Genomic DNA, 10,407 nt, shown 5'->3' on the forward strand with positions numbered 1-10,407 from the left:
CTAGCTTATATTTAGAGTCTTTGGTCACAAGGTAGGACCCCAAGAATCTCAAAGTGTTCCAATTACGCGCGATGTTTGCATGAGCCATGAATTGATGACCCTCATTTTAACAACAACAGCACAACGAAATGTGTGTACCATTTGTTTTAGGGGAAGCGCTACTTTTCAGACGAGAGTGCTGACTTACTAATCGATTTCTTTGTCAATTTATTCTGAAAATTAACATGCAAAAAGGTGGCAAATTAACGAAAAATGTTAGGCGTGCTCCTTGCTGCTTTGACTTCAGTTCAGTTTCTCATTATTGGCAATAAAACCTTTCTTGGTGACGAGTAATGGGGAGAGGTTGATGGTATAAAACATTGTGAGAAACGGCTCCCTCTGTAGTGCCATAGTTTTAGAGAAAGAAGTAATTTTCCACGAATTTGATTTCGATACCTCAGATTTAGAACTTGAGGTCTCGAAATCAACCATCTAAACGCACACAACTTCGTGTGACAAGGGTTATTTTCTTTCATTATTATCTCGCAACTTCGATGACCGATTGAGCTCAAATTTTCACAGGTTTGTTATTTTATGCATATGTTGAGATACACCAACTGCGAAGGCTAGTCTTTGACAATTACCAATAGTGTCCACTGCCTTTAACTGACTTTTGGAAATGTCCTTGGTGTCCGTTTTAATGCTGCCCTCAATACGGCCAGAGATGCGATTGGTACCCGTTCTTGATGAAATTACAGTGACAGTTGTTTTCCGTTTTCTCAATTACTATAGGCCTAGACACTGTATTTAACTGAAACGTTCACAAGTGACTTTTGTTGTATTCTTGATAATTAGATAATAAACCACAACGGAAACCGACTGGGTACAATTTTAACGAATTTGGGATTGACGAAGAACAATTTTTAAAAAGTGGGATTTGAACCAACGACCTCCGGATTAACGTGCCGGCGCTCATACCAACTGAGCTATCTATCCCTATGTTGGCAGTCTCCATTTTGTCAATATTCTTGTTCAGGGGGACCAGTCAGCTTAGGTCTCGAATTCAATTCAAATAATTATTTGAATGCGAAATGAATTCTTTCTCCAAAAATACGTTACTTCAGAAGGAGCCGTTGCTCACACTGGTTTTACTATCAACAGCTCTCCATTGCTCGTTACCAAGTAAGCTATTTTGTTATGCAAACAATTAGTCTATTGTGAGTAACTACCAATAGTCCAGTGCATGCCTTTAAGGTTTTCACCAGTCTTCTTTTAATTTGAAGACACCCTTTATAGTTGTCTTTTAAAAAAGTTGGAAAAGTCGCAACTACACTTTAGAACAATCAATAATTTAAGATTGATGCGAAAAGTCGGGGCATGATTCGACAATTCTGGCATGACTAAGCCAACACATGGATGCTATTTGAGTAATTACAAACGAAATCAAAGTGCACAAAATACAAGATTTAGTAATGTGTCGATGAAAAACCTGATTTAAGCAGGAGTAAATAATTTCAAACATCCTGGTGTTCAGCCGAACAACATATCCTAACACTTGCCCATTTCAATTAAAATCTAATGAGGGAGTCACGTTTTTGAAAAACCGGGGAACGATGTTGTTGTTCATACTATAACCTCCTGGAAACGGGGGAAAACAACACAGAATCACACAGTCTTTTCCCGAACACCTTGAAATATTGACATAATATCTTCTTGGTTGTGGATTCGTAATGAGTCCAATATGCTAGCAATATTTTTTATTTTCTCTCTCATATTAAATTCAATAATGGTCAAACCGAGGCTAGGAGAGCAAAATAATCTGACCACATTTTGTGTTGTTGGAATCAGATCCTTTATCGCTATATCACACAGGGAACAAGACAGAAGAAAAGTGGCAGCACCCCTTTCCCCTCACATAATGGGTGCGTTCGTTTAGCTTCCCTGGGTCGACCCCGTCGTGTGGCGTTTTTTTTTCTTTCCAGGACGAACGTGTGCAGATAATTACCACGTTTGTTCTGGAAAAAAACCCGTCACACACCGGGGTAGACCCAGGGCAGCTAAACGAACGCATACATAGTTTGTTCATGTTAGGGACTTGTCATATTATGAGGAAACGTCCGGTCGAGTCCATGGGAAGGAGGCAACCTGGCCTCACTGTTGCATCAAAAAGAGCACTTCGTTTAGCACGAGAGACATTTTTTTCCAGCAGCGTCTTTCACTGCAGAAACTGGGGTGTTCAAATTAACACCATGGGTGTTAGCAAAAGGAAATAAAATTAACAACATTTGGTGTTAAAATATCACTAACTACATAATTACATATTATGTGTTTTGTGAACAGCGTGTGTTGTGTTAAAGGCAGTGTGGACACTATTTGAAATTACTCAAAATAATTATTAGCAAAACCTTACCGAGAAACGGCTCCCTCTGAAGTATTCCGATAAAAAGTAATTTTCCACGGATTTGATTTTGAGACCTCAGATTTAGAATTTGAGGTCTCGAAATCAAGCATCTGAAAGCACAAAACTTCGTGTGACAAGGGTGTTTTTTCTTTCATTTGTATCTCGCAACTTCGACGACCGATTGAGCTAAAATCTTCACAAGTTTGTTAATTTATGCATATGTTGAGATACACCGAGTGAGAAGACTGGTCTTTGACAATTACCGAAGGTGTCCATTGTCTTTAACTTCGAGTTTGATTCCTTCTTGGGAATCTACGTGACAAAACCCATAGTGTCAATTTTAACACTCACGTTTTTTGCAGTGTAGTTTTTCTGAGAAATGTAGGTATAACAATGAAGCTTAGTTTTCATTTAACTGGCATGCACGAGCAAACAATAATTTGTCAATGTTAAGAGGTATATTGATTGAGAAATATCAAATAATTATTGTTGTCGTCCCGACATTAGCAGACGTCCATCACCCATGTACAATTATTTGAATGTGATTTGACATGTAGCCTCGTTTTGTATTGCCCATCCAAATGGTCTCGTGATTTTCGTTTTCAAACAGCATCTGCAAAACTCGTTCTAAACCTGCGAAAATCTGGCCGAGTAACTTTAACTTTCCTTCGATCAACACTAACTTTGAATTCCCTTCGAAAACAACTCGTTTGTTTGTTCAATACCATAAAATACATAATCCGCCAGTAATTATCCCACAATTAGATTTAAACCCATAATATAGATTCACCTAATTGGCTGTGAATTCCCTCGAACCCCCCACCGGTAAATGAACAGACAAGTTCCTGAAAATGCAAAATGTGAGGAAAGATGTAGATTGATGGGAGAGGGGGGAAGTCAAGCCCCCTGTGCTCTAGACGCTTAGCCCCGTCAAACACCCATTGCCATTTATCTGAAACTCTATCCCCCAACAACCATCCAACATCACCCATAATAATAATCACAGTATAACATTTTGTGGCTGGTATTCTGTTAGCAGTTTATGGGGCTTGCAACCGCTCGGCAACCCCATGGAAAGAACAGGGAGCACTTTGGTGGATGTGGGTCCGCGGTTGGGGCCTTGTTTCTTTTTCTTTTTTAAGTGGAAAAACAGACATTGGGGAATGGGCATTTTATTTTTGTAAATATTGATTGTAACAAGTTCATTACTTTATTCCTGATTAGAGCCAGTGGGAGGTCCATATGGTTTTATAGGTTTGGGGTTTGGGACGACGTTACCATTAGCTCTGGGCTAAATGACATTAGGAACGAACTTAAACAGTGTACGGTGGCAGGACGGTAGTTCAGTTTCAAGTTTAGTCTTGCCTCAAGACGTTACTTGTGACGTTAGCTAGTGGAACGTGCACTCGCTTCATGCTCACTGTGTTTACTTTTCCCTTGTGGTAAAGACACAGACTGAACTTCTTTTTTTTACAACAAAGAAAGGGCAAAATAATTAACATGTCCTGTTTAGTTTCTTGGTCCACTAAAATAAAACTGTATTTTGACTTTCTGTTTTGATCTTCTATGAGATACCGACAGATGCTACAACATGTCATACACTTCTTGGCAATTTCGTGCCGGTCTGCACCAGTGCTCAGAGCAAACCTATAAATCCACATTGTTTACAAGAAATGCAGAACCCCAATCGAAATGCAGTACACTTTAACCAGAAGAGTATTATGGTTGCAATGCTCATGGATTTACTTATCACTTCCCCTTGCGATGCTGTTTTGACCACCCCCCCCCCACCCCACCTTGAAATAGATTTTTCTGGAAGGACCAAACTCGATTTGTTTTTCCTCTTGTCGAATCAAAGACGAAAGAAGATATTAATCACAGCTTTGTTATACTGCTTGCCGAAACAAAGTCCACAACCACCCCCCCCCCTCCAAAGGATTAGTTTTGTGTGATCACCGACCAATCATTTTATCGGCTACTAAACATTAGCATCCTCGTTTGAACCCAAACTATTCTCTCTCTGGACACGACACTGGTTTGATTTACCCAAAACTTATAGAGTTATAGTATTGAGTCCATGGTCCTGTCTCTATGATCTATCTCAAAATGCTTCGTAAGGGCAGAATGGAGATTGTTTTTTTGATGTTACTCTCACCCTCCCCTCCCCACAATGACCGAGTCCTCACCCCCACACAGTGGACCCCACTGACCCCAATGACTGCCCGCCCCTCGTGGTTGGTCACCATCTAACCATAAACCGGCGTGAGGGCGCTATTTCATGAGGATCGTTAAATATTAACCCACAGTTTAAAGGTCTTGAAAATATTGCGCAACCGCAATCATTTATTGCCGAATGTGTTGTATAATAAACTCAAAACAAAACGATTACCAAAAGGGCCAATCGATATAACTTAGAGGCATTGGACACCTTTGGTTATTGTCAAAGACCAGTCTTCTCACTTGATGTATCTTAACTGTTGCAAGAAAAAACAAACCTGTGAAAATTTGTGCTCAATTGGTCATCGAAGTTGCAAATGAAAGAAAAAACACCATTGTTGCACACATTTGTGAGCTTTCATATGCATATTAAACAGATGCTTTCAGAGGGAGCTGTTTCTCACGATGTTTAATACTATCAACAGCTCTCCATCGCTAGTTATCAAGTAATTTTGTTATGCTAATGTTTTGAGTAATCACCAATTGTGTCCAGTGAACAGTTCAAGTACTCTACTGATTTTTATTTCTAACAAATAACGAACGTCTAGCTTCCTCGTCTCTGTGCGTCACTGACTCTCTGACACTACACAATCCTCCACATAGTCTCGGTGCAAGACGTCCCTATCCTGTGTTTCCACGACCAATAAAAGTCCGCTATCCACCCGATCACGAATTGTCCCAATACAGAACAGAAACGTGTTGCATCGAGACTATCCTCCACACCGGTATAGCACACTCACACGGCTTCATAAATCCTGCTTCAATCGCCTGCAACATGTTACGTTCCGTCGTTCCGGGTGATGTACAATGCACACGCGAGCAAAGATCAGCCGCGCTCTTTCGTTCCGGCAATAAATCGCTGTATCCAGCAAGTAGATACGAGCCTAAATTGGGGGGGGGGGGGGGGGGGGGGGGGGGGGTGACGGGTCGATTGTCAAGTGCAGGAAGAGTCGGTCGTGATGATCTGCCAAACTTAAAGGCACAGTGTATATGAAACATTATGTATTGGTCTAGAAAGCACTCAGTCAGGCTGTCTTGTCGATTGGACGATTGGAGATAGTTCAAATAGTATAACAAACGGTCTTTCTAAGAATGAATAGTCCTCATAAAAGAGATTCGTACAGGGTTGTACCCGCATACAATCATTACTTCCTAAACCCATGGAAAAAGGACCCACTAATGGTCAATCTAATTCCCTGAATAATTATTGAAAACATACGCACAGTCTGTTATTATAAAGTACACAGTCATTAATTGTTCGAATGCTAACAAAAGTAGCAAATTTATTTATTTTCCTTTACAAAGGAACATAAATATAGGATGATTCAATCACACAACTGTCTTAAAGACAGGGGACACTATTGGTGATTGTCAAAGACCAGTTTTCTCACTTGCTGTATCTCAACATAATATGCATAAAATAACAAACCTGTGAAAATTTGAGCTCAATCGGTCGTCGAAGTTGCGAGATAAAAATGCAAGAAAAAAAAACACCCTTGTCACACGAAGTTATGTGCTTTCAGATGCTTGATTTCGAGACCTCAAATTCTAAATCTGAGGTCTTGAAATCAAATTCGTGTAAAATGACTTTTTCTCGGACTACTTCAGAGGGAGCCGTTTCTCACAATGTTTTATACTATCAACCTCTCCCCCTTACTCGTTACCAAGTAAGTTTTTATGCTAATAATTATTTTGAGTAACTACCAATAGTGTCCACTGCCTTTAAATGTGTATATTTGTTTCCATTCCCGTTGATAACCAGAGCAAAATTACGTTTTTAAAGTATAGTTAAAACATTTTTTTAGAATGATGCATTTTATGCCTATGTGTTCTACGGCTGTTAATTAGCACATGCAGTATACAACCATGTATGGTTAGCCTATGTAGTTTCGATTGAAAGTGCATGCCTTGCCCATCTGTGCTTAATATTTCTTCACTATTTTTATTTTTTAGTGCAAGCACTTTTTGTTTTATTTCATACTCACAACAAACCACGATTATACAAAACAAAATAGAGGACAAAATGTAGAAACCTCATCAAGAAACAATTTCAATTTGGTATACAGATATAAGATTCTCTGATTTTAGAAAATAATTTTCTCGCACATGGCAGTACTTCAAATCAGGAAAACTTGTTGTACTCAAGAAACTTTATTAAATGTGTTCCTGTTTTTACAAAATGATGTACAACCCCTTTAAGATTAATAAGTAGGCCTATATCAAGTTATAGATTAATCTTCCTTGTTATCCTTCTTAGTAAGTTGTGTAGCGGAAGTTATGCAGTTGTTTGGGCGTGTTGTGTCTGGTTCTATGCTCGTGTGTCAGTGACAAACGCGAGCGATGAACTAGTTTGACGTATGGGATGCGCTGACATTGCGTCTGAAATAATGGCTCTGTAAGTAGGTTAAAGCCAGTGGACACTATTGGTAATTGTCAAAGACTACCCTTCACAGTTGGTGTATCTCAACATATGCATAACATAACAAACCTGTGAAAATTTGAGCTCAATTGGTCGTCAAAGTTGCAAGATAATAATGAAAGAAAAAATACCCTTGTCACACGAATTTATGTGCTTTCAGATGCTTGATTTCGAGACCTCAAATTCTAAATCTGAGGTCTCGAAATCAAACTCGTGGAAAACTACTTCTTTCTAGAAAACTAAGTTACTTCAGAGGGAGCCGTTTCTCACAATGTTTTATACCATCACCCTCTCCCCATTACTCGTTATCCAGTGAGGTTTTATGCTAATAATTATTTTGAGTAATTACCCAATAGTGTCCACTGCCTTTAAGTCTTTACCTACATGTTAGTTTGAGAGGGAAAAAATGTTATGATGTGTTACAGATCATGGTGGAGATGGATTTGGAACTAGACCATGTCTGGACTGTACTCTTACATTGGGTTCCAGCGAACATTTGCTTCAATTTTCGAAGGGAAGTTTACGCTCATAACTTGTACAGTCTATAAACGGTCGTTTTTTCGTGAATCCTGGGGCCGATTTCACAAAGAGCTAAGATTGATCTTAAAGTCACTTGGAAATATAATTTGTTCTTCTTCAAACATTGGTGTATATGTGAATGAACAATAAAATAAAAACAAAAATCGAGTAATTGTTTGTAACGATTTATATGTTTAAACAATAGATAAAGTTGTTTTTGGGGTGACTCCGCCTACCCCTTTTGTAACGTGGCTCGAGGCAGACTTTGCCTCGATCGAACATCGAACACACGTACGTGAATAAAAAGGTGATAAAATCAAATTCGTGGAAAATTACTTCTTTCTCGAAAACTATGGCACTTCAAAGGGAGCCGTTTCTCATAATGTTTTATACCATCAACCTCTCCCCATTACTCGTCACCAAGAAAGGTTTTATGCTAATAATTATTTTGAGTAATTACCAATAGTGTCCACTGCCTTTAACAGAGGAAAGAATCCCATGTCAGCTCAAACTTCCTCTGATCATTTTCATGTTTTAGTTGGTACATATTGATGTTTAGACAAGCACGCGTGAGTTTGCATTAAACAGAATGATGTAACGTTTTTCCTCGACTGAAGAGATTTGTAAGAAACATAAGTGTAGGCCGTTTTCATAGAGGGCGCTCTCCCGATAAGGTGATCGACACCGAGTACACGAACTTGCTGCCGAGTAGGTCTACATTTGCATAAACACTATCGTTAATTCCTCCCGAGTGATAACTTTAATTACTCTATGCTAAGAATGGATAAATACTTGAGGAGGTTTTGTGAAATTGATAAAAAGACAAATCCATACAACACACCTTAGACCATACTTAGAAATATGTTTTTCAACCCCCCCCCCAAGAAATTCAACAACAGAGGGCGTACTTCTTGAAAACCAATGCAGGCACCCATTTATGGGGAGATCACTATACATGTTCTTTTTATAAATAAGTAGCGAACTCCGTTTTGTTGTTGACAAACGTCCATTTGATAAACCGCTACAAGCATTGTTGCGGTACAGACATACTGTTTGCACTGGACACCTTTGGTAATTGTCAAAGACCAGTCTTCTCACTTGGTGTATCTCAACATATTATGCACAAAATAACAAATACCTATGAAAATTTGAACTCAATTGGTCGTCGAAGTTGCGAGATAATAATGGAAGAAAAAATACCCTTGTCACACGAAGTTGTGTGCTTTCAGATGCTTGATTTCGGGACCTCAAAATTAATTCTCGTTCAACCAATCTTGTGTGTGATTAGAAAAGTTTGCAAAAGTTTCTCCATCACATAACCAAAACGCCATCTTGACTTCGTTAGTTGTCCATACATGTACATGTAGATAAACTGCTCCGGAGCCAGGTTAATCGAGTTAGACTGGGTAGGGGAACAATGCAGCGTTCAATTTTGACATCTTGATCGGTTAAGTCTATTGTTGGCTCTATATAGTTAGCCACCCAAACTTGTTTACATCTTCTCTCAATTTGATATTGTCATCCCATGATAAATCTGTCTGTCGCCATCTTGTGAGTCTGATTCCCCGTGTGAATGCGCAGTGCACATTTTCGGCAACGCGCATTCAACATTTAGACGCGCGCCATATCTTTACAATGCACTCTTGTTGTCACCCTAAATGGCACGCCTTAGGGCAGAGGACAGACTCATTGCGTATAAGTCCCCTGAATGAGGTCAATGAAGAGCTACCACTGACTGAGGAGTCGTGCGCAGCGGGTACGCACATTGTTTGACATCAAAGATGGCGGCCACTGCATGAGACATCAAATCAAAGAGTCATACCCTTTGTAATAGTTCAATATACTATAATTGGTATACGTTTGTTAAATGATTACACTTGAAAAAACGTTGTTGTAGTTTCATGGTTTATTGTTCATGGTACATTGTTCATGTTGACTAGCAATATCACTAATCTACAGTTAGCCAGCCATTTATCGGTGTTAAACGATAATCCTACATCAATGGTTTTGGAAATGTTATGCCATCTTGTTTTTTTTACCCCATACACGACGAAATAGTCTGGTGCCTTTCCTGTAATTTTCAAATAGCACTTGGATCATAATCGCCGTTTAGTGGAATAGGACAAAATGGCAACAGCATGACAAAGTAGTACCAATCGCTTCGCTATTTAGACCAATTATATACAGATGTTGACTTTTACAAAGAGTAATGTTTTACTCATCACAATATTCGGGTTGGGATCTTCATATACAAAGTTTTCAATTTCAAGTGAATTTTAGAACATTTTAGTTTAAAAAAAAATGTATCAGTCGTGGATAGATTTACATGTACTTCAATACGGGTTTATCTGAGAAAATACCATTGTGCAGGTATACCGTTCAAACTCCACACAGCATTATGCTTTTATGGGAGACTTTTGAACGCTCGGATGGCAAAAGACTTAACAGGTACGTTTCCATAGACCTTTTCGCAAATACCCATTGCGCAGGCGCTAGCTGTTGAATGAGATGCATGCTGGTCTAGCTAGGGATCAAACTTAATCGCTAGCTACACCAACATGCACCTCATTCCATACATAACGCATTTGTTTCGAGTATTTCGATTAGGTCTATTGTGTACGTAGTTCTGAGCATGTACACACTACCGAGAAGTATGGATTCACCTGGTAAGTCTGCTGCCACCAAGTGTCCTGAAAGTCTTCCATTATAATTACATGTAATTGAGGAAAACAAGTACTAGGTCAGTATTCATATACATTATTGCGAGAAAAGGTTTTGCTTTGATTTTTCCACGCAATTCAAAATCACGCAATTTTGTTTAGCTTCCACTGATATGCCGGATGTATGGCGTTGGTTAGGGGCAGCTGGTTTA

This window comes from Asterias rubens, chromosome 6 (genome assembly GCF_902459465.1).
Source record: "Asterias rubens chromosome 6, eAstRub1.3, whole genome shotgun sequence".
Lineage (NCBI taxonomy): Eukaryota > Metazoa > Echinodermata > Asteroidea > Forcipulatida > Asteriidae > Asterias > Asterias rubens.